Source organism: Centruroides vittatus, unplaced genomic scaffold, assembly GCF_030686945.1.
Source record: "Centruroides vittatus isolate TY-2023 unplaced genomic scaffold, ASM3068694v2 contig_1168, whole genome shotgun sequence".
NCBI classification, from domain to species: domain Eukaryota; kingdom Metazoa; phylum Arthropoda; class Arachnida; order Scorpiones; family Buthidae; genus Centruroides; species Centruroides vittatus.
This window is the reverse complement of record NW_027120749.1, coordinates 2,169,897-2,194,728: the sequence shown is the minus strand read 5'-3', so window position 1 is coordinate 2,194,728 and position 24,832 is coordinate 2,169,897. Positions and strand designations below refer to the sequence as shown.

At 32.7% G+C, this 24,832-nt stretch overlaps 1 protein-coding gene across 1 annotated transcript in view; it reads left to right on the top strand.

The window, feature by feature from the left end:
- Nucleotides 1-1,439: 1,439 nt before the first annotated feature.
- Nucleotides 1,440-24,832, top strand: part of LOC136981894 (glycerol-3-phosphate acyltransferase 1, mitochondrial-like) — a 65,554-nt gene continuing 42,161 nt past the window's right edge. The window contains exon 1 of the mRNA XM_067278287.1: nucleotides 1,440-1,531. The gene's annotated coding sequence lies outside the window, so the exon portion shown is untranslated. The remainder of the gene's footprint in view (nucleotides 1,532-24,832) is intronic.

Sequence of the window (24,832 nt, the reverse complement as noted above, 5' to 3'; positions counted from 1 at the left end):
CATCTTAGTGCCCATTGGGCAGAAAGAGTTACAAAAAAAAAAAAAAAAAAAAAAAAAGCTGTTTCTGCTCTATCGGCACTAAGAGGACCCTTTTTTTAATAGCAAGTCTATTGTGTATTTTTCCAGATGGAGAGGGATGGGGCACGATGTATCCGGATGGACCACCCCAAAAAATTCCTGGAAGTTTTTTCATCCATCCGGATCCGATCCCAGATACCCCAGAACTGTAGGTTGCCACCTTGGAGTTTTTGACTCTAGATTTAGGGTTGATTGAAAAGTTTTAGGGTACATTTAGAGTTTAAAAATTCTAGGAAATTTACTAGGGCTTTTTAAATGAAGATACAAAGTCATTTAACTGTTTTGTTTTATAGATATACTAAAACAAAAGCTTTTTAAATGAAGTAGTTTTAAAAAGTGCTAATAAGAATAAAGTATTGGGTTAATGTTACCCTAGGTATACACAATGGCGGCTCGTCTCTGATTCCAGCAAGGAAACAGTGGGGACGCACGTTCTAACCTAACCTAATCTATTCTAATAAATTACCATAATTATTAGCAAACAAATTATTACAATAAGGGTAATTTATTACAATAGGTTAGGTTAGGTTTTTTTTTTTTTTTTTTAACTCTTTCCGCCCTGTGGGCACTAAGAGGGCCTCTTTTAGAAGGCCCATTATGGGTTCGGCCAGGCCCACAATGGGGCGACCGGGTGGTGAGGGACGGGGCCCGACATATCCGAACGGACCACCCCCCGAAAAATTCCTGGGGATTTTCGACCCGTTCGGATTCGATCCCGGGTCCCCCAGAGCGGCAGGCTGCCACCTTGACCGCTCGGCCATCCGGCCGTCGGTTAGGTTAGGTTAGAACCTGTATCCCCTGTTTCCTTGCTGGAATCAGAGACGAGCCACCATTTTGTATACCTAGGGTAACATTAATCAAGTATTGTTTATCACTTGTTGAATGGTAAACAGTGGCGTAATTTCCGAGGTGACTGGGGTAACAGATATCCGGGCCCAAAAGCCCAAACATAAAGAAATATAACGAATCTAAAGTGTTATTTTTAATAACTTAATAGTATTACTACCCCAGGTAATAGGTATACTATGTTGCTCGAGCCCATGATTCAATTTTACGCTGTAAATCTGTCCATTTAAATTTAAAAATACAAATGTATCAACGAATTTATTGTTTCTTTTTTCACGAGACGTTGATAAATTTATAACTTATTTTAAAACGTAATGTATTTGTCTCACTAAAATTTATTACTTTTTTTTACAACAATTTAAAAAGACTTGCCACCAAGGGTAACATTAACCGTAAATTGTTCACATAAATTAGATTATCTTAGAAATTTTTAAAAAATTCTAGGGTGTAAAAGACGACGGCCGGATGGCCGAGCGGTCAAGGTGGCAGCCTACCGCTCTGGGGGACCCGGGAAACCTTGTTCAAAGTAAAACGACCACGTGGTTTATGGATAGCGATAAGAGTGTTGTCGGAAATTTAAAAATTGCCAATTATCTATCGAGAAAAGGTAATGTGTTTCATTTGTATTTTCTAAACGATTTAGTATTTATACGATATATAATATCAAGTAAAATCCTTAAACTGTACGTATTTGATTGAAATGTATTTATATACGGTATTATGAGACTTTTTGTTTTTGAAACTGTATTTTACATGAAAATCCAGTATTCTATAAACTAATTTATTATATTTAATAATTAGTCTAACCTGTTCTGAAGATTATACACGTTTGAACTTTTATAGTTTCATATAAATATAGAAATAAATAAATGTATATAGGAAGCTTGGTACTATATGTTACTTGTAACACGATACAAAGTTTTGTTTTATTCGCTATAATTAATACAGTGGTGCCTGTACTTCGAATTTAATTCATTCCAGGAGGATGTTCGAACTCCGAATCAGTTTGTCTCATTAGAAAGTGAATTAATCCATTCCAAAGACCCTAAACAACACCCGTTTCGATAAACTCGAAACAACAAAAATACTTAATTTAAGGTAAAAATAACACAATTAAATGCCCTGATAATAAGTTAAAACACGAAAACAATAAATAAAATACGTAAATACAGTATAATCAAATGAAAATTGTGCATTATTCAATGATACTGCTCTGATCCGCCACACGTGTATCTCTTGGTAACTTCCTTTTTCACCTCAACCTTCCTCTTAGACCCTACATACACTTCTAGGATGCCATGGTTAATAAGTAAAGGTTACATTGGGTTTAACAAAGTTTTTTGCATATTTTTAACAGTTGTCGTTACTTTACATAGATATGTGATTTAATTATAATAATTGTAAAATTTAATATTGCTAATGTGAGATATATTCTTTGTTTCTTTGTTTAGATTATTTTAAACTATATATTTTGTTGAGTAATCTAAAATGTCTTCAGATAAAAAACATATCAGACATATTATTCTTTGGGTTTTGGAAAGGATATAACACCATAAAACTGTAAACAGAAAAAAAAAATTAAAATTGTATTGTGTATGGGAAAGATGTTCCTAAACTTTGAACATGTCAAATGTGGTTTAAAAAGTCCCGTTCAGGAAATTTTGAACTAAGGATACAAAATGTATGGGCTGCCCAAAAGCTATATATATATATATATGTATATATATATAACCAAACACATCAAAAATAAAGTGAAAAAGAAGCACTGAAAACATATGAGTGTAATGTGAGAGCAAGAGATGACTTGGGTGCACAACAGATTACGTTTACACTTTGAGCACACTTTTTTTGTTTTTTACAGCATTCACAGTTTGAACTCTGAGACAAATTTTTGTCGAATTTAGTATTTGAACTCTGAGGCGTTTGAAGTATATGGTATCACTGTATTTAGAGATTGAAAATTTAAATAGACTGTGAAGTTCTTGATCTCTATCCAACATTTGATTTGCATAATATGAATTTGCACAAAAATATAATTTAAAATATAAAGTTTATTTTATAATTTTCTACTAAATGAAAAAAATATGTATAAAATTTCATTTCTAATTTTGTTAAAAATGAGGAATTTCTGATGTAAAATTATCTTTTTATATTCTCAAGTAATTTGAAATAATAATGTAACATGATTTGTAAATTTATTGTAATTTTTAAAAATCTTTTAACATTTGAAATAAAATATCAATCTTCATTTAATCAGTTTTTATTAAAGATATATTTATTTATTATTTAAGATAATTACTGGGAAAAAAAATTAGATCTCTTCATTTAATAGGGAGAAATGAAAGTTATTAGTAAAAATAAACTAAAACTAAGATAAAATATATAACAAGAACATAAAAGTACTAAAAAATTTATATAAAAAACTGCTCTAAAAATTGAACACTTGTTTTTCTGTTTGAATATCATGTGAGAACAAATGAACAGATTGCTATGAAACTTTACTTGTGTATTCAGGATAGTCTTGGAAAAGCTACAGCATACTTGCAACTTTACATTATAGACTGGATAACTAGTAATTACTGATTGTGAAATGCAAAGGCTGAGAAATAAAAACACATTTTGTAGAAAGATTGTTGCAAAACTTCCAGTACTTCTAATCATTTATTCAATCTTTGTTCTTTTTATGGTAATAATAGGTTTTTAATATTGGCTTTTCTACTAGATGGGATTGGAATTATACTTTCAGGGCAAGAGGTTCAACTTTTTTGGGGCAAATGTAATAAAATTGACTTAAAATAAAAAATGATTGATGCTTATGTGAGTTTTTTTTTATTTTAATATCTTTGAAGCAATGGTTTACAATAAAAGAAAATTATACTTAAAATAAAACAAACTTTTTTACACAAACAAAAATCACCTTTGTAATCCTAGCAATGTATTTATTAAAATAGAATGTTATTAATTTTAATAAATACGATGCTAGGATTACAAAGGTGATTTTTGTTTGTGTCAACACTTTTCCTAGTTACATATCATTTTGGATATAAACTTTTTACATGTAGTGTTGCTTTTTAGGTCCACCAGTAACCAAATGAGCAAAATTACTGAACACTGGTAGTTAGTTGCAGATTTCACCTTTACCAACAAGCTGGCCATGTGGAGTTTTCTTGGGTTTCTTCATGTCTAATATCTAATGAAGAGGCTGGTTTCCCATAAAGGCCTCACAGGAAGCATTGATTGCCCATGTGTTGCATTGCCTTATACTGTCAGTCTAATTCAATCAAATCTTTTTAATGGGTCAAGCTTCCAATCGGTTACTATGTGATTTTCTCATCTTAGGAAATCATTTAACTGTCAAAGCATGGTTTCCTGATCTTTGGCATATGGTATTGCATTTATTGGGCTGCAATTTGAAAAAATTGCAGACCTATAATTCTCACTGTTGTTGTTCCTTAACCTTGAGAATGGAGTTAGATAGAAAAACTGAGACCAGATATGAAAAGCTTAGAGACAGAAGACCCCAACTAACTATATACAAACTTCTGATTTGGGTCATAAGTCACATTATTTCTTAAAAGCATTTTTTTAAAATATATTTTGATATAGTATGATTAAGTCCTGGTCCATGTAGCATTATTAAACATGCATGCATCAACATTTTCAATAAGTAACAGATATTGAAATTTTATGAGAATTTTTATGAAACTCCTACATATTTAGCTGTGCTCACTGGCAAAGTTTGAATATTATTTTCTCGGCTGTTATACAGTATGGTGATCTGGCAAAAAATGATCCCCCCCAGATTTTTTCATTTTTGGACTTAGGACACCTTGAAACGTCAAGAAATGCAAAAAACATTTGGGGATAATTTCTGTATATATAGATGTTAATGTGTGGGGGGGGCACGATTTTGTTCTCCCTCTTTGAAGCTTAATAACTCCTGTGCTTTTCAGCAAAAATTTCTAAATTTTGCAGGGAGGTTTGTGTATTAGGCGGGGTTGATGCCATGGGCGTAGCCAGGAAGGGGCATGGGTGGGCACGGCCCCCCCCAGTTAACCTGGTGCCCCTCCCCAGTTAACCTGGTGCCCCTCCCCAGAAAATTACAGCCTCTACTAGGCCCCCCATAACAAAACTCTGGCTACGCCAATGGTTGAGGCTATTAAATTTTGGTGGTTAAAGATCGAAAGGGTGGGGAGATAAATGGGGTCGTGTATCTCCAGTAGAGTCGGAGTTAATGATGATTTTGCTTGTTATTAGCATTTACAATGTTTTATAAAACTTGTGCCTACCATCAAAATTAAGGTCTTTGCCATTTTATAATAGTTAAAAATATAAAAAGTTTTTAAAATAAAATATAATACCAGATTATGCCATCAAAATTTTAAATGTTGCTGGGAAAGTTGAGCAACTTGTTTGCTGATTTATTTCTTTATTTATTTTTTTTTAGAATTTATTATTTTTTTTCATCTCCTCATACAGTATACTTTGTCAAAGATGAATGAGAAGAATCTACCATAAATTTGTTCTAATTTAGAGTAAAATTATATTAAATTATGGAATTATTTATTTTGTTGTGGGTAAAGGGGTGGATCCAGAAATTTCATTTACGGGGGTGCACTTCATGTCGACATTGATATCCTTTGTACTGTAGTTCAACCATGGAAACTCTTTCTTCTACTTATGATTTTAGGGAGGTGTGTATGCACCCTCTGCACCTCCTGGATTTGCCCCTGTATCCAAGGATTGTCTTCTCTTTATCATTCTCTAAAGTGTTAAAAATTAGATGTTCCATTTCCAAACAATGCTATTATTACTTTTTTTTGGCTCTGGAATAATTTTGCAGATAGATTTTCAGAGAAATGAGAGGTGAATCTAAATGAGGATGAAGTTGACCATTATCCTATTGAGTTTTTTAACTTTCTGATTACCTCAAGTCCCTGAATATGAAGATCTTTTAAAAGTAGGTTTTGCAGTCATGTTGCTGAGGAACAGAAATGTGTTAAAACTATAAATGTTTAAAAGTCAGTTTGCCTCAAAAATATAATAGATGTAACAATTCTCGTAGAATGTGGTCAAGGAGAATCAGTATTTATTCCCAGTATACCAGTAAATCCCTTCAAATTTCACTTTCAAGTTTAATTGTGTACAGTTTCAAAATGCCTTATGTTTTGCAATGACTATAAATTCAATAGAACCTTGTTAACTTTGAAGTCAGGATTTTGATTATCTCAAATTTTTCTATGGTCCTAAATTTCCTGTTATATTCAAGAGTATGTTCACAGAATGATTACAAGCTTGTTTACAGTTTATGGCACTTTTGAGTGTATTTTTAAGGCAACTCCAATATCTATTGTGGCCCATTTGGAATTACTGAATAGTTTTCTCTAATTTGTTATGTTTAAGCATAACTTAAAATTACATAAAATTCATTAGAGATAAAAATTGTGGAATACCTAACTACCAGTAATCCAAACAGGTTTCCTTTTGGGTGGTCACGAGATTAGAGGTTATCATTTTCTTCAGGTCAGTTGAACAAATAGAACATGACCAGAGTCCAGTCCAGATCATTATAATCACTCAAATTATAGTTTTTTGTGAGAGATCGCTAATCAAATAATTCTCGTTTAAGACAATTATTCGATTAGAGATCTAAACTCAACAAAAGATCCTAGCATATTTAAAGCATGATCCATTGGCATATATGCAACTTTAGTTGTCTTACAATTTTTGGAGAACACGGAAAATTTCTCTTCTCCCAATTGTCTTTAATTTATCAGCCACAACTTTTACATCATCATCATCATCAAACATCCACAAATTGTGGATGTTTTCATCATCTAAAAAGTTTTAACTTGGGAGTAGAAAATAGTCTGGAGAGTACAAATCTGGTAAGGGGGGTAATAAGGAGTAGGGATTCACTTTTTGTATCAAAAGTTGATGCATGCTTGCAGCTTTATGAGATGGTATGTTATCATCCAACAGAAAAAATCTTGGGAATGAATGCCAGAGAATGTTGAATATGTTTTTGGATGACAATTCAGTTCTACTTTATAAAACTTTGAATTCATTCTTCTTCATTCTGGTATTAATTCTTTGTGTGCTTTGCTTTGTGAGTAAAAAAAACTGATAAATACCAATTTGATGCCTGATCTTTGAAATTTCAACTTTGGTGTGGAATATTAGACTGGTTTAAAACCTCATTATCAATTGTCTTTTTGTACTAGTTTTAGGGTTTCTATAATAGAAAGATTCGCTTTAAAATAAAATTTAATTGCAGTGTGCTGTTCACTTTTCAAATCCTTGATGTAGCAACAAAACACAGTTATACAGTTATACTATACATTAAAATTTGCAAGTTTCTGATTAACATCACCTTATGGTTAGATAGGCAATAGTTGCTATTGCTTAATTAGAACATTGGGTGGTACAGTACTGTACATATTTTACTAGAATAGTGGTTTAATTAATAGTGCTAGAACTTTTGGATTGCACTGTATGTATATAATTAATATGTAATAAAGTATATATATTCCAGTGTTTTTTTGATCTGTTTATTTCAGTGATACACTTATAACAGGAATTTCCAACCTTTTTAATGTATTGACTGACCTCTTTTAAAAAACCTTTTCCATTGATTCCCTTAAGTATATATAGGGTGAGTCAAAAATCCTTTTCCCCTGTTTATTCCAAAACTGCTGAAGATATATTATGTTAATGTGGTTAGTTACATAGGAAGTTATGCCTGGAGAATCAGGTGGGACATCTTGTTGACCTCGAAAATCATTTCAAGTTAACTTATGTTGTAGATTTTTAATGAGCAGAGATAACATAAAAGTTTCAATGTCAAAGTTAAAGATGATTATTTAATTATTTTAAAATTATTTTTTGGATTCAGATAAATCTATTTAGGACTGCATTTTGCAACTTTAAATTTATGAGGAATAAGAGGAGTAAAATTTTACTTCCCAAGACATCCCATCCGATTCTTCATGCACAACTTTCTATGTAACTATGTTAACAAAGTCAATATATCTTCAGTATTTGGGGAACGGAAAAGATTCAAGAACTTTTTGACTCACTACATTATTTTTTAATACATTTTAATGGGCTGCAATTTGAAAAATTGTAGATCTATAAATTCCCATTGTTGTTCGTCAGAATGTCTTTTCTTAATCTCGATAACTGAGTTAGATAGAAGAAAGACGAGACCAGATGTGAAAATCTTTGGGGCATGAGGCCCTGATATATGAACTTTTGATGCAAACTGAAAGACATGTTACTTTAATTCAGAAATTGTCACTGAAAGGTGTTAGATAGATGACAGGCACGACTCCATTGTTAAAGGAAAAATATGATTTACAGGGAAAAACCACTATTAATTTGAGATGGAGAGTATATATGTTAGTCAAAACCCGTTTTTAGTTAGAACGCGTTTTAACTAGTTGAAACTAGTTTATACTGGATGTCTTTGTTAAAACCCGTTTTGTCTAGTTAAAACTAGTTTTAACTCAAATTCATTTTTGACTAGCAGTAAATTTAGTTTTAACTAGACAAAACCCGTTTTGTCTAGATAATTTACTGCTATACATGTTTTGATTTTAGATAAAACTAGTTTTAACTTTTAACATTAGTTAAAACTAATTTTAGCTACATAAATACGTTTGGGAGAAATAAAGTTATGTATAGTGATTCGGGGGAAGATGCCTAACATTATGCTTATGAAGGAAATTATAGAGATAATTTGGGTTTTGGAGGCTTCTAACGAAAATATCATATTCTTGAGCATGTTTTTCAAATAAAAACTTTCAAGTATATGAAAAATAATTGTATATTGTGTTTGCAATGACAACTTTTTTACTGTCTGGCATTTTAGGCATCTCACCATAAGTATCCGGGTGAGATGCCAAATGCCATTAGGGTAAGATAACAAATATAATTGCATAAAATTAATTTTCGACTATCTTAACCAAACTTAATTTATTGAATATGTAGTACAAAGTACTTCATAGTAAGTATAACAGCATAGTATAAGTATTGTTAAGTTTCTGCCCGTTCTAAGGTGCTCTATAGCTAGCTGAAAGCTCTTTTCAGTCCAAAAACCTTTTTGAGAAGTTCTTATATAATTTCTATGCTATCTTGCAATAAAACGAGAAAACAAAAATTTATTAAAAATAGGCATATTGGAATTCAATTAACAAAAAATAGGCATGTTACCCCATGAAAAAAGTGGCACCTTTTCCATTTGTCAGGGTAAGATGCCTACGTTGTACGTGTTCTAGCATGTCTGATCAGGATTGGCGGTAGCTCACAATGGGAACTTTAGCACCTTAACTATGTCACACATTAATTCCGCAATTTTTAATAAATTCTATTTTAACTTTTAGTTTTAAAATTATTCTAGAAACATTTCACAACAAAAACTTCGTTCTTATCTTGCTTTTATTCTTCTCAGATGTAGAAAATGAGGTAACGGTAGCCAACTACAGCTTTCCGCACTCAATATTGGTCCAACAATTCATCATACAAACACATGACAATATCTGATGTCACCATTTGAAAATATCAAAAAGTAGGCATCTTCCCCCGCTTACCATCTTACCCCGAATCACTCTATATGTTGCAGTCAAAACCAGTTTTTAGTTAGGATGCGTTTTAACTAGTTGAAACTAGTTTATACTGGATGTCTTTGTTAAAACTCGTTTTGTCTAGTTAAAACTAGAATTTACTGCTAGTCAAAAATGAATTTGAGTTAAAACTAGTTTTAACTAGACAAAACGGGTTTTAACAAAGACATCCAGTATAAACTAGTTTCAACTAGTTAAAACGCGTTCTAACTAAAAACGGGTTTTGACTGTAACATATATATTAAATTAAATAAATTAAAAATTGCAGCTTGGCATTGTGACGATGTCACAATAAATAATTGCTCGTTTATATTTGTAAAGTTTTAAAAATGATAGTAAAAATATTTAAATGTTAACTTCATTTTTAAATGTTTACTAAATAGTTAAACAATATTAAATATTATATATGCGCGTACAATATTTATTCGGTTTACTCTTTGAACGACTCCTATTTTCCACATCTAATGACTGAAAAAATCTGAGTCATTAGATGTGGAAAATTAAATACAGTACTTATATACTTACTATAGACTTTACACAGGATAACACTTTCGATTCCACGCAGGCAAGTGCTATGTGCTACAAGTTGTTGTGGGACAATGATATAGCGCATCTATTTCGCGTTATATCATTGTCACAGTAATTAAGTGAATATAATATATATATATATATATTTGAAAAAATATCCTTTCTTGTACGAATTATATTTAGTTTATTATTTTGTTAAATTTTTGCCAATAGATGACGCTCCGTGTACATCAGCAAATAGAATTTAGATAGAAATTTAATAGACGTTTCGGGGTGGGGTGTACGGCATTATCTAAGTTAGAAGTATGTAAACGTAACTGCCGAGTTTCGTAGCAATTGGTCGAACGGCCTAGGAGTATATAGCGAACAAACAAACATCCTCATTTATATAGATTAAAATTTCGTAGTATAGCATGTAATAAATTTGAATTTTTTATTTATTGTAGTTTACAAATAAATTTACGTGTTAAGTGATAAAAAACAAACTTAAACTTAAAATTATTTTTTGAGTTTTAGAAATACTAGTAGTAGTAAAAAAATTTCTGAATTATGTAATTCAGAATTTTCTATTAGAACAATAGAACAATTGTATATAACAATTATTAACGTACATGTATTGTGTGCATGTGTAGTAGGTATTATACAAATACAGTTAACCTCCACTTTCTGTTCCAAGATTGGCGTAAAACGGGCGTAAATCGAAAAGTCACTAAAATTGCGTTTCAAATATATAGCATATTGTTTCAATCACTGAACGGAAAGTAAACCACGACTCATTAATTAAATACACTGCTAAAAATTTCCCATATTCTAATTGTATTAAAGTTAATACACGGTAAAACTTTTTTTTTTAAGTACGTCCTTTTGCCCAGCGTTGCTCGGGCAAAAGTAATGATAGCGAAGATTAATATTATTACGTTATAGTCACAGAAGAAAAAGAGTAATTTCATCAACAAACTAAATATTTCTAATGAAAGGTCGAATTTGAAAATTGAATATTGTAATATTGTTCGATTTTCACGACGTGTTCTGATTATATCGTTCGATTTTCATCGAATATTCTAAAGAAGAAGGGTCGAGAAAAACCGAATCAATCTGTTTAAATGAAAGTCGATTTCATATATATTGATTTTACCTCATTTGTATCTCAAATTATTAATGTAGTTTTGAACGTTTAGCATTGGAACTGTTTTTACTGTTTTATAAATTGATCTCACTTCACACTTTCCTATCTTTCTTACCCCTTCTTCACCCCCTCCCTATCTCTTCTTACTTCTCTTCAAAGGCTAAGCCAATGGTACAGCCTTCTAAACTTTACAGGTAAGGAATGAATGTTTTATAAATTGTTTCCATTATCGTTGCTAAAGTACGTATATCGAAGACTATTCTTCCGAGTATCTAATCGGCTACATAAGTTTTATAGCATACTGCAACTTCAGTCTTTGCTTATGCAGCTGCAGACTCCAGTAAAATTTTTTATGTGGGACATTCTCTAAAATTATTGGCATACGTAGTTCTAATACAAATATTGATGTATTAATTTTATTACATCAATAATCTTGATAGGATGAAATTGCTTTTTCCTACGGACATAAATTTAAAGCAAGACATTTATGTATTATTAAAAAATGTGTGTAAATACTATTATAATTTTTGAATTTTTATCTTTAACTCTAAAATAGCAATTTTTTAACGTTTATGGTTTGTAAATTATTTTCAGATAATTTTTTTAATATAAATTTTTCATTAAAAATTCTTAAAGTAATTAGTTTAGTAACAAATTTAACGATAACTAATTTGTTCATAAATATATTACTTAGATTAATTTTTAATGAAATGAGTTAATCATTTTCTGCCTTGTGTAATTACTTAAGTTTTTACAGATCAATTTATAATAAGAGTGCAAAATTATTCATTTTGTACTCTTACTATTATCATTTTCGTTCTTTATCCTAGAAAATATTAACTTGAAAGTATAAAAAAACTGACAATTATCATAAAAAATTAAAAAATTACACAAGTGAATAAAATTAATTTTTATTAATCTCATCTTCAAGAATAGATTGCTGCAGTATTCTAAGATTTCTCTTGTTGAAAATTACTATATACAACCTTATCCATTGTTTTTGTTTCTATGTTTTTCATTTATTAAAATGTGTTTTATCAATAAAAAGTAGTTTTAAAGATTTTATTTTTGTTAGTAAAAATAACATTAATTTATACGAATAGCAACTACTAAAGTTTTCTCGAGCCTGGAGAAAATCCTCAGCTCTCCTCCTCTGATGCCGAACTAGCATTGTTGTTTCGTTCACAGGAGAGCGTACACTTTGAACAAGTAACCATTACCTATTAGTTATTTCTACACGAAACTCTGAGCCCCTTTAATTAGGATTACCGTATATTTAATAATGTCGATTTATTTGTATTATATTAAACTAGCAGATAGGCCCGGCGTTGCTCGGGCAAAAGTAATGATAGCGAAGATTAATATTATTACGTTATAGTCACAGAAGAAAACGAGTAATTTCATCAACAAACTAAATATTTCTAATGAAAGGTCGAATTTGAAAATCGAATATTGTAATATTGTTCGATTTTCACGACGTGTTCTGATTATATCGTTCGATTTTCATCGAATGTTCTAAAGAAGAAGGGTCGAGAAAAACCGAATCAATCTGTTTAAATTTGAAAATCAAATATGTTCTAACATATTACTCTTCCCCCCCCCCCAGCGCCCGTGAATCTTGCACGTCGCTTTCTCTTGTTCTCCATTGTTACTTAACACTTCTATTGATACTTAACACTTCCATTGTGGATGGAAGTGTTAAGCCTTAATCCTGTCCCTCTCCCCGTGGGGAGAAATTTCGAAAAATCCCTTCTTAGTGTGCGTTTTTGTGACGTACCATAACTATGTACCAAATTTGAACTTTCAACTCTTAACCGTTTGGGCTCTTAACATTTTCATTGTTACGTAACACTTCCATTGTTAACACTTCCATTGTTGACACTTCCATTATTACTTCACACTTCCATTGTTACTTAACACTTCCATTGTTGATGGAAGTGTTAAGACTTAATCCTGTCCCTCTCCCCCGTGGGGAGGAATTTCGAAAAATCCCTTCTTAGTGTGCGTTCTCTTAACATACCCTAACTGCGTACCAAATTTCAACTTTCAACTCCTAACCGTTTGGGCTCTGCGCTGATTATTATTATTATTATTATTATTATCAACTCGTCTCGATTATATATATAGATTGCGTTCCAAAGTGAACATACAGTATAAAAGTATAGGTATACCTCGAGTTACGTCGTTTCGAGAACGTCGTTATACGTCGTTTGTCAAAAAAGTATATGGAAAAATAAAAATCAAGTTTATGTCATTTTATTCGAGTTTACATCCATCCGCCACAAATATTGAAGTCGTAATATCACTAGAAAAGCGTTAAATCACATAAAATCATATTAAAATATGTACATTTACAGTAAATGTTAATATAATCATCATAAATCCTAAAGAACGAAACATGAAAACATCTGTGATTCTGTATTGTCGTCTTATTTAGCGGTCTTTAAGTGCTTATTATTGGCGTTTTCAACCGTAGTTCTAATATCTACCGTTTGGTGTCGTCGTCGTCGGCGCCACTGGATATTGGTAAATTTAACATAAATTAGTTTTTTCTACTATCGCAAAATAATTTTAATAACTGTATTTGTTATTTAACCTTAAAAAATCATCTTATTTTATAATGTCTTAGAGAAACTACATTCACAAATAAAGAGTCCGCGATGTACTGTAAACATCACCAAATTGTAAACATGTACTGTACAGTACATTTACAAGTATGTATTGTACGGTACGTACAGTACATGTATTCATAAATTTAGATTAATTTTTTTGTACTATAATAAAAACTAAAATTTATTTGTTTGTAAGCTTAAAATAGATTCTTATTAAGCATATATTATTAAAAATGCATTTATAAATAAAATATAGAAGTGGGAATGGTAATTTGTGGTTTAGCCTAGTGACAAGTAAATTCGAAGACAAGTACAGTGGAACCTCGCTTAACGAGCATAATTCGTTCCAGAATCTTACTCGTAATGCAAAGCACTCGTTAAGCGAAACAATTTTCCCATAGAAATTAATGTAAAATACGATAATGCGTTCCACGCCGAAAAATTGCTCAAATGTTTTATGTATAACGTTTATTCAAAAAAAAAAATTGTACAATATACACTGTTAAGGAGCGTGAATCATCATCATCATTTCTTCTAGCGCGGAATGAACCATCCTGGAATGAGAATTCGATTTGCAGAAACAAAAACAAAAATCACAGCTAATATGTTTGATAAGCACTCCAAACGATATGCCAAATTCTTGGGTTATGTGAAGGTTATGTGAAGTAATATAATTAAATATTAGAAATTAATTAATTTGGCTAGAGGTAGGCAGTTATGTTTTCATCTCGTGTTAAATTTAATAATTATAAATAGTTAATTTTTAATTCAGACATTTCTAAAATTTAATTTGGAATCGGCCATTAAATTTAAAGACCCAAAAATTTGGCATACCGTTTGGCGTGTTTATTATATAACGGGCTATGGTTGTTGATGTTTATAAGTAATATGTGTGAACACAAGTTTGGAAAAATATATGATCACAAGCGACACTAAGATGCTAGTGGAACGAGTTCTAAACACAGCATGCACACAATTCGGGACTTCCCCTCTTATCATCATTCGTTATGCGAAACATCGCTAGTTAAGCGAGGCAAATTTTTACAATTTGTTTTGCTTGTTATGCAAAATAATCGTTGTGCGAGTTACTCATTAAGCGAGGTTCCAAAATAAATTCGACTCGCATCGTTTTTCGACTTACGTCGCCTCTCCTGGAACCAATTACTGACGTAAGGTGAAGTATACCTGTATTTGAAATAAACAGATAAATTTTTAATTTTGAATGATTTTTATCTAATTTAATTCTTTGTAATTTTTTAACGAGTAAAAATAAAACGCTTAGTACCTTTTTGTCCGTTCGATTCTCCAAGTTTATTAGAAGGAAGGCCTTGAAAACAGTTCAATGTAGAAATTTAAAAGTTTTAGAGCAGTTCGAAATCTAATGCAATCTCTTTTACCAAGTTTGAACCGTATTAAAATTTATAACATCGTATGAATGTGAATACGAAATAAAACTGGAAATAAATGTATACATATTGTATTTTTAAAATGTTTTTGAATCCTATATAAATTCAAAAAGAAAATTCTTATCTCATGTCACGTGCCACATGGTGCTTCAAAAGATACTTCGTAGCGCATGTCCTTGATAACATTGCATATACGCATATTTAGAATTTCATACAATAGACATTGCGTAGACAGACTTAAGACTGATAGCCAAGAATTCGACCTGTGATACTTTGGGGAGTTGACTATTGATTGAACCCTGATTTCAGTTACACCATAGTCCAATATTTTAACTTCTGTTTAGTGGAACGCTCGGAAAGAGGCCATATAGATGCGTGCGAGACAACTTCCTTTGCAATTCTAATGTATACGAACTAATGTATGAGACATCATGAAAAGATGTCTTTAACGTTAAGTTTAAAACATATTTTTTCAGTAGTTGCATTCATTTTGATCTTTAATGGATTTTATTACGGTGAGGATTATCAAATATATAGAAGATGGTGTTAATATTGTTTGAGAAGTGGAAGATTTAAGAAACTAAACGTATTCTTTGCTACAAAAGGAATTAAGGATTTATGACTATTCATTAAATCAAAAAGAAGTTAATGAGAAAAGCAAAGCGAGAGTTCACCTGTTATTTATGAAAGGTGTGTGATTTTGTTTTCATAAATTCGATTTTCGCATAGCAACTGTGGTTTTAGAAATGGCCATCTTTAACACATTCAATTATTGTGACATGATAGCAATAGCATATTTCTAAAGACATTACAAATTCTGGATGATATCTCTCGCTGTTGTATTTAATGTAATAATCGACTTAGGAACAAATTATGTAGATTGCTGTTTTAGGTATGGTATTTACACTGTTCATAGTTTTAAATGCTACTGTTCTTATTATAAAGAAGGAATTAGTTTTGTAATTGATGTAAGTTAGCGATTTTTATATTAATTTCAATTGTACACTTGCGTGATTCCTACAGAAACACAATAGTAAGTATATGGTTTTTTTTATTTGCTGGTGAAAAAACACGTATAATTTTATACCAAAAAGCATAAATGGGATAGATAGAGATAGTCAAGTAAAACAATTCAACTAAAAGTAAAAATTGCAATTTTGTAATCATACAGATTAATTTTAATGTTTGAATTTCGAATTTTCTTCTAATTTTAGACAATATTCACAATGTTGTCTTTGATATTGTGAATTTTGGTAACTTTTATGAAGTACAAGAATATCTTTTCCATAGATAAATCAGCTGTTTTTTCATACCCATGTTTTGAAAATAGATAGAGCAATTACTTCATTGTTATCTCCATTTTTTTACCACTGTATTTGCATAAATTTTACGTCACGTTTTACATGGTGAAGAATAATTCATTTCCTAAGAAGTATAATGAGTATCTATCTCTTGTTTATCGCTATTCAGATTACATTTCAATTTTCTATTTTTTGTCAGAGAAAAGTAAATATTCTAATTTTTTTTGTTATAGTCAACATGTGTTGTATCTAATAAAATAATCGTTATTGTTTTTCTTGCAAACTTTTTCTACGCTCCTAATAAATGAAAAGCGTAATAACTCATAATATAAATACAAAACTTTAAATTACAATCTATTTCATTGCTCAACACATGCTTGGATGGAATATTCTAATTTCTTGGCAAGGAGTTGTAATGTTGAATGACGAATGATGATTCAAAGAAGCTAGTAGTAATGAATTAAAATATGAAAATTCTGGTAGAGTTTATTAACACAATAAATTTGACTAAAGTTGTTTATCTATATTTAGTCATATCAATAGTTGGGGAAAAAGTTTTTTAAAAAACTGACAGACTTGCGCGACCTTGCTGGCACTGGAACAGGAGGTTAAAGGGACCATTAGGGAGTCCAATAATTTTCAATTATACAGTACTATGAAATTTAAATACTGTAATAAGAAAAGCTTAGGAGTAATTTTGTTGAACTATGCTAAATATATAGATATTTTTAAGTGTAAAATACACTAAGACACATTAGTTCAAACTTAAAATTGTGTGTGGTGTTATCTGTTATGAGATTTTATTTTTTTAAAAATAATTTTTATATTACAAAAAGGCAAAAGGCTTAATTTTGAGGGTAGAGACGAGTTTTTAAAAAGTTGTAAATGCCAATAACGAGTAAAATTGTCATTCGCGATATGACATGTGACCCTTCCCATCCTTTGATCTTTAATCATCAAAATTTGGCGGCATCAATGTCCTATATATAGAAATAACCCTAGCGAATTTCAAAATTTTTGGCTCATCCAGTTTTGAGATATAATGCAGAATAAACGCCCACATACATGCACACAAAAAATTGTGTGTATGTGAAGGTTCTTTTCTACATTTCAGGGTTCCTTGTGAGTATCAAAACGTCGACGCAAAATTAAATAAATAAATAAATAACCAAAAAGGTGTCAAAATCTGACGATTATCATACTTTCCTGGCTGTTATGGAATATAACTTAAAGTAAAATTATAATAATATAAATTTTCATTTTCGTTCAAATAAAGCCGATCTTTGCAGTTTTTATGAAAATCGAGGAAAAAAGCGATATCGAACGTAAATTACCGTATTTTACGGACTGTAAGACGCACTTTTTTCTTCGAAAAATTGCCTCCAAAATTCAGGTGCGTCTTATAGTCCGTAAAATACGGTATTGACATCTTCGCAATACCAGGCTGAATTTTAATTTAAAAAATCACGTGACTTCATTCAGACCGGAAGTTCGTATACAGTTAATCGGCCCCTAAGCTTTCCATATCTGATCTCGATTTACCTCTAACTTCGTTCTCGAAATTAACTAAGGATAGACAGAAGGATAACAGTGGAAATGTAAAGATCTACAGTTTGAAAATTGCAGTCAATAATAATGCATTATAATTTACTTATTAAATACCGCGGTTTAAAAGAGGATAAGAAATAAAACTAGAATTGAAATTGAAGGAACATAAAAATTAAAGTTTGCGTTTTCGTTTTTGTTATGTAATACGAAATTATATGGAAAATAAAAGTAACATTTCTCATGCTTGATCGCATCTCGATTAGCCACTGAATATTTCAAATCGTCATTACATAAATAGTAGTCTTTTGATGTGTTGATATATAATATAGAAAGTCATTCGTTATATAAGAAATACTACTAAAAAGTGATGGAAATATTTAATTAAAAAGATAGGTTATCGGATTGTATCAGTAACATCGAAATCCTTATTTTATTAGGGGGGGGAAACGTTAATTTTAATCTTGGGAATTCGTAAGAATCATTCAAGGAATAACTAGTTAAGGATGTTGAAATTAATTTCAAACAATGGCTGATGAATTTATCTAAAAGAATTAAAACTATTATAATTTCAACATGATCAGGTCTCTTGGGCGATTTTTTTTTTCTCATAAATATTCAAAATATTGAAAATTTAAGAAAAATACTTTATGAGAAATTTAAAGTTTTTTTCGTATATTACTGCTTAATTTTTAATTAAAAAGTATGAATATTTTAATATGCGTATGAATATAATTGTGATTTTAGGACTTAGAATTATTGATTACGTAGATGGTAACATTTGAAATTGTTTTTAACCAATCTTTTGTTATATAGTGAGAGATGACTATTGATATGAAAGTTGTTTAACTCTCGAGATAATTTTATATTAATTGAATTCCAGAAAATTTTAAAACTATTTTAAAACTTATGAAGATTTAACTTCTTAGATTAAAGAGTAAAGAAAAAGGAAAAAGAATTCTTGTTTGCTTGAATTGAAAATTCTATTTTCAGAAATTCTTCGCTCTTTTATTATTCTCCCACGAAGGTTCTAATTATATCACTGAGATTTATAGGTTGATAAATTAAACTAATCTCTTAAAACGATCTAACAATAAAGAAATATTAATTCTATTTTTTCATGGAAAGTTTTTTGAAATATTTTAATTTAAAAGAACAGAAATATATATATGAACTGTTAGTGGACAGATGCCATTGTTTTGAACAACTATCTTCCCAATTCCTAAAAAAAGATAAAAATACTTTCCAGCCCATATCAGTTTCATCTGATATACTAAAAATTTTTGAAATATGCATTTTTCATAGCATGTATTTTCTTATTACAACAAAATTAAAGCCGATACAACATTATGGAAGTCATAACCACTCTACAAGTACTAATTTAATAGATACAACTGATTTCATACTGGAAAATTTTGAAAAAAAAGCTCAACTTATGTTGCCTATATCGATCTGAGTCAAACCTTCGATTCCGTAATTCCTAGCACTCTTTTAAGCACCATAAGAAACCTTTTCGACATCGACCCAGCAATACATTCCTGGCTACGTAACTACATTTTATCCAGAAAATATAAGTTTAAGATAGTCGACTATTCATTCTTGTAATTTTCGTATACAAAAAGGCTCGATCTTAACTGGTATACTTTTCTCCGCATATATCGGCAATTTAAATTCTAAGGTTGTGACTTATGCAGACGATATTAAATTTATTAAATCACAATCCGGATGCTCTATAATTAGATTTAAATCAACTTAAATTCAATAAAGTTAATCTTTCAATAAACATACGGAAAACTGTTGTAATGTGCTTCTCCTTGCTCTCCTTCCCTCCCATCTCTGTAGCATAAGAGACTCAAATTAAAAATTCGCATTAAAAAAATCGCACAAATAAAAATCGCACTTAAAAAGAGCGCATAAAAACAGGTTTGACTGTATTTTAATGATTTATTAAGCACTCACTGGTTTTATCTAAAATTACCCAGTCGATCTACTCGCAATTCTTGTATATTCACCCCACATCTGCGTTTAACAATATCACACAGAGCTATTTTTTTATCATATCGCTGAAAGTATGAAACCAATAGAATAATGTTGCTTAACTTTCCCGGCAAGATTTGGTGGCGCTATCTGATGTCATATTTTATTAAAAAATTGTTTATATTTTTAACTATTATAAAATGGCAAAAAGCTTAATTTTCAGGGTAGGGATAGTTTTTATGAAAAATTGTAAACGCTAACGAGTAAACTTGTTAATAACGAGTTGAGGCCGAAGTTTTAAACGTGAAAACGTGTACATCGGACGTTCAGCACCGCTTTCCTGTAAGCCTAGAAGTTTGACAATGGTGTTTGGAAAGTCAGTGGAAACATGCTCGACATCCCAAACACCATTGTCAAACTTCTAGGCTTACAGGAAAGCGACGCTGAACATCCGACGTACACGTTTCCGCGTTTAAAACTTCGGTCTCAACCTCGCTATTAAGTCTAACTAACCCTACTGGAGATACACACGACCCCTCTTTATCTCCCCATCCCCTCAACTTTTAACCACCGAAATTTATTCTGATACGCTTCTTGTCTAGTTATCTTAATGACTTGTGAGACTAAAATTGGCGCTAGACTTATTACACCACCATAGGACATCAATCTTAGTGCTCACAAGTCATCACCAAAATTTAGTAGCATCAATTCCCGTAATATACAAACATCCGTCCAAAATTTCAGAAATTTTCGACAAAAAACACAAGATTTATTAAGCTTGAAAGAGCCCTCCACACTAAAATCCAATCCATAAATACAATTACCCGTTTTTTTTTTTTTTTTTCATTTCTCGACGTTTCAAGGTGTCCTGAGTCGAAAAATGTAAAGATCTTGGGGTCATTTTTTGACCGACCGCCACTGACTGTTATATTATATATATAACAGCCGGGAAAGTAATATTATCATTAGCGCTTCTCCATACTGCGTTTATTGACAAGAACGTAGCAGGAACAGACAATTACCAAACAGTTTTGTCCGTTCATCGAAAGTTGGTCTTCGACGAAAGGGAGAGTCCCCCATCCCATTTGCTTTTAATGTCCGTTCTAATCTACCCACGACATTCTTTGTAACCGATAGAATAGCTCAGTTCATCACACTATGGAGGTCATAACTGGTGTTTTGTTCTCCGAAATGAGTGGTTTTCAGTTAAATTTTTTGGTGGTAGTGATATAGGCTTCTAATTCGATGACGTGTTCTTATTCAATAGTAAGTTTACAGTGGCTGATAATTATTTAGATATATTGCTACTTTCAGTAATAATATATTTAATATGAATCTGGTTTTGATATAAAATTGATAATGTAACTAGTGATGATTTAATAATTGTTTTTTAAATCAAAATGTATTGTATTATTTTAATTTATATATACAGTAAACCTACCACTTTTTGATTGGTTATAAATATATTCCTACTATGATCGAAGTTTTGCTGTTTATTAATGTAATATAAAACGTAAACTAAAACATAATTTATATAAAAGTTTTAAAATACAATAAGAGAAGTATAATTTGTATTCGTAATGAATTAATACCAAAAATATTCTTCAAATTCTACTACTGTATTAAAATAATAATAATAATAATCTAAGTCGCAGATTTGAAGTCTGTTTCGGAAAAGATTTTTATATTTGTTTTCAATGGATATTATTAGTGTTTAGGAGGAAGAAGCCAATTTGTTTAAAATATTGTAATAACCGTAATTCTGATGGTTTTTTAATGTTTAATTTTTTACGTAAATACGACTTTACGGAAGAGTACAGTAGAAAAATTGTGTGACGGATGATACGTCAAAAAAAAAAGTAATTTCACTTTAACGCAACTGGAGATCTGTAAGTGGCAGAATAATAAACCGTATATTAAATGCACTTCATTTTACATAAACTTTCAGAATTTGTAACTTATTGATATAGTTGTACCAAGCCCGGGTAAAGGAGGAGGGTTGGTGTCAGGAAGGGCATCCGGCCGTAAAACATCTTGCCAAAACTACATGATGAGTCTCAGAAACTGTGATAGAAAGAGAGCTAGGGCGTACCCTGTAGGCGACGCGCAGCTAGATCGCCCTAAAGCTGCGAAAAGTGGGCAAGGGCTACCTCACCAGGGGCAGATGAGGTTAAGGAAGCAAGCCCTACTTGAGGAAAAGGTGTTGAGAGTGGGAACACTGAATGTGGGAAGTATGACGGGAAGAGGAATGGAAGTGGTGAATATGATGCGGAGAAGGAGGATTGATGTCCTGTGCGTGCAGGAAACGAGGTGGAGGGGAGATAAGGCGAAGGAACTTGGAGATGGATGTAAATTGTTTTATAGCAGTGCAAACAGGAATGGAAGAAATGGGGTTGGAATAGTGGTGGCTGGCAGGTGGAGGAGCGAGGTACTAGAGGTGTACAGAAGAGGTGATAGGATGATGCAAATGAGGCTGAGTTTTGGAGATGATCTACTTGTGGTGTTTAGTGTGCACGCACCCCAGGTAGGATGTGCAACAGTGGAGAAAGAGTGTTTTTGGAATGAATTGGATGAAGAAATGAGGACACTGGAAGGAGGGGAGAGAGTAATTGTGGGAGGCGACTTCAATGGGCACATAGGGGGGCGGAACATGGGCTATGAAAGGGTCCATGGAGGCCATGGGGTTGGGGAACTCAATCAAGAGGGGGAGAGTATATTGGGTTTCGCTGTGGCTTTCGACCTGGTGATTGTGAATTCGTTTTTCACCAAGTGGGAAAGTCATCTGATAACTTTCAACAGTGGGCCTCATAGTTCGCAGATTGACTAATCCTCACTAGACGAGAGCACCTTGGGACGGTGATAAATTGTAAGGTTATACCAACAGATCAGGTATCGGCGCAACATCGGTTGATGTGCATAGACATGAAGTCAAGAATGCATAGGAAAATTGGAAATACACAGATGAAGAAAATTAAGTGGTTTCGTTTGAGGGAGGAGAGGGTGAGGACGGATTATGTGGAGAGGGTGCTGCTACAAATCTCGCAAGAGTGGGAAGGGGTGCAGGACTGGTGGGCATATAATGCCCAAGCTATCAGGAACTGTGCGGAGGAGGTGCTTGGTGTAACATCTGGAAAGATTAGGGTGCAAAAGGAAGGTTGGTGGTGGAATGAAGGTGTGCAACAAGTTGTTAAGGTAAAAAAGGAGGCAAAACGGAAGTGGGACAGGTCACGTACTGAGGAAGATAGATTTGCGTATAAAACGGCAAAGCGTGAACCTAAGAGAGTAGTGGCACAGACAAAGGCAGGAGCATATGCGAATTTATACGAGGAGTTGGATACAAGGGAAGGACAGAAGAAAATATATCGTTTAGCCAAACTCAGGAATAGGGCAACGAAGGATATTTCGCATGTAAGGCAGATCAAGGACACGACGGGGGTGGTCCTACGAGGGGAGAACGATATAAGAGAAGGATGGAGGGCATACTTTGAGGGACTTTTGAATACAGAGAATGAAAGAACGAACAGAGAGGAAGGAAGCCGAAACATGGGCATGGTACAGATGGTAGCTAGAGAAGAAGTGGAAAGGGCCCTAAAGAGGATGAAGAACGGTAAAGCGGAGGGCTCGGATGGAATCCCTGTAGAGGTGTGGAAGTCATTGGGGAGGAAGGGTATTGATCTGCTATGGGACCTATTCAAAAAAGTCTTTGAGCAGGAGGAAATACCTAACGAATGGAGAGAAAGTATACTTGTACCTATCTACAAAGGAAAAGGGGATGTTCAAGATTGTAAAAATTATAGAGGAATAAAGTTGATGTCTCACACGATGAAGATTTTGGAAAGGGTTTTGGACGGAAGGTTGAGAGCAGAGGTGACCATTGCAGGAGAGCAGTTTGGATTCATGCCAGGACGATCAACAGTCGATGCCATTTTTGCCCTTCGGCAAATGTTGGAAAAATATTGGGAGAAGCAAACACAGCTGCATATGGCATTCATTGACCTGGAGAAAGCTTATGATACGGTGCCTAGACAAGAGCTCTGGAGGTGTCTAAGGGAAAAGCTGGTTCCTGAAAAGTATGTTAGATTGATCCAGGAACTGTATAGGGATGTGGCCACAAAGGTTAGGAGCTGTGTTGGAGTGTCCCGGTGCTTCAAGGTGGGAGTTGGTTTACATCAAGGGTCAGCACTGAGCCCCTTCTTGTTTAACATGCTGATGGAGGTGATCACGGACGAGGTCAGAGAAGAGGCGCCTTGGACCATGTTGTATGCAGATGATATCGTTCTGTGCGCCGAGACTAAAGAGGAGCTGAGGGTTAAATTGGAAAGGTGGTTGGTGTGTTGGAAGGGAGGGGCATGAGGGTGAGCAGGAGTAAAACAGAGTATATGTGTAGTGGGGAGGTGGATGGTGCCCGGGAGAGTGATCTGGAGTTGAGAGGAGACGTATTTCGCAGAGTCAATACCTTTAAGTACCTGGGGTCAACTATGGCTGAGGATGGAGGTGTGGATAAGGAGGTGACAGGCAGGATTCAGGCTGGTTGGAGGAATTGGAGGGATATGTCAGGTGTGTTGTGTGATAAGAGGGTGCCGCTTAGGTTGAAAGGGAAAGTTTATCGGATGGTGGTGAGACCAGCTATGCTGTATGCTATTGAGACTGTGAGCTTAAGGAAAACCCATGTCAAAAGGATGGAGGTGGCGGAGATGAGGATGCTCCGTTGGATGTGTGGGGTTACGAGAAGGGATCACATTCGAAATGAATGTGTGAGGGGGACTGTGAAAGTTGCGAACATAGAAGC